This window comes from Anneissia japonica, unplaced genomic scaffold (genome assembly GCF_011630105.1).
Source record: "Anneissia japonica isolate Jap-2015-1 unplaced genomic scaffold, ASM1163010v1 scaffold287840_len1291095_cov163, whole genome shotgun sequence".
NCBI lineage: Eukaryota > Metazoa > Echinodermata > Crinoidea > Comatulida > Comatulidae > Anneissia > Anneissia japonica.
Window position 1 is genome coordinate 547536 of NW_022728493.1, and position 1350 is coordinate 548885.

The following is a 1350-nucleotide window of genomic DNA, read 5'->3' on the forward strand; positions in this document are numbered from 1 at the left end:
CAATATTTTGACTATGTATGGGATAAAATAGAGCTTTACACGCTTCAAAAGACTGTCACAGAAATAATTTGCACTGTCTTATGCGCTCACAAAGATGAAAATTAGCATAATGTATTAATGTTGATAACAAAATTATTTTATCTGGTACCAATCTAAGCCCTTCTTTCCTTTGATGTTAAATGTGCTTACAAAGAAAGCCACATTTCACACTGAAGGGTGTGTACGACATCATTATGTTATGTCAATTCCAAAAATGTTTAAGGTTATATCGGTTGATGAGGAATTTATTGATTAGGCCTATAATAGCAAATTGCATCAATTTATTTTGCAAAAACAAGGTTTCCAGCTTCAGAGGGGGGGGGGGCACATCCCCTATCCGCACAAGGGCGAACATTGGCGCTAACACCAGGCGCGTAACAGGGGTCTTGGCTCAGAGTGGGTATTTATTTTCCCGGTTAGTAATTTACCATACCCACCCACCCCACTCCCTATATAGAAAACAATACAACATAGGGCTTATCTTATTTATAATATAGGCCACACACGTGTGTTTGAAACTAAATTATAAACATTTTCATTTATAAACATTTTCATCATGGTTTTATTTTACAAACACATTCATTCACCATCAATACACATTGAGGCTCTTCTTTTCGTTTAAAACAACCTATCTTAAATTTGTCTTTCTTGAGTTTGGGACTATTATGTGTTTAAATAACTTAAAAGGATAAACCTAAAAAAGCCCTACAAAATGCGCGCGAAGCGCGCAAAATATTTTTGTGTTTTTAATTCTAATTTCGTCGGAATTGATGAAAACTCCCTAAAATGTGCAATTTATAAAGGAAATTGGCCTACCGTAACAAGAAATGCGCGCAAAGAATTTGAGAATTTTAGGCACTTTCAGAGGATGTATTTGTCAAGGGGTGGAGAAAGATTTTCCAAATATGGATATTTTTCCCTTGTCCCCCGGTGTTTTTAATTCTAATTTCGTTGGAATTAATCAAAATCCCTAAAATGTGCAATTTTTAGAGGAAATTGGCCCATGTTAACAAGAAATGCACGCGAAGGTTTTTAGGCACTTTCAGGGGATGAAAAGGGCATTTATAAAGGGGTGAGGAAGATTTTTCAAAGATAGATATTTTCCCCTTGTCCCCCAGTGGTTACGCCATCGGGCAGCATAGATCAAAGGAGTTATGACAGTTTTTGAAGTGGAGAAGGTGTTGCAGGGTGTTGTGAGTCTGGTCATTATGATATCTTCCTTTTTATTCTTGTCTTTATTTATTTATTTTTTTCTCTTCTATTTTTCTTTTTCTTTCCTTTTCTTTTTCTTTCCTTTTCTTTTCCTCTTCT

General features: G+C 35.6%; 1 protein-coding gene across 1 annotated transcript in view; it reads left to right on the plus strand.

The window, feature by feature from the left end:
- Positions 1 to 1350, plus strand: part of LOC117114140 — a 9739-nt gene that overhangs the window by 3809 nt on the left and 4580 nt on the right. The gene's annotated exons all lie outside the window — the stretch shown is intronic.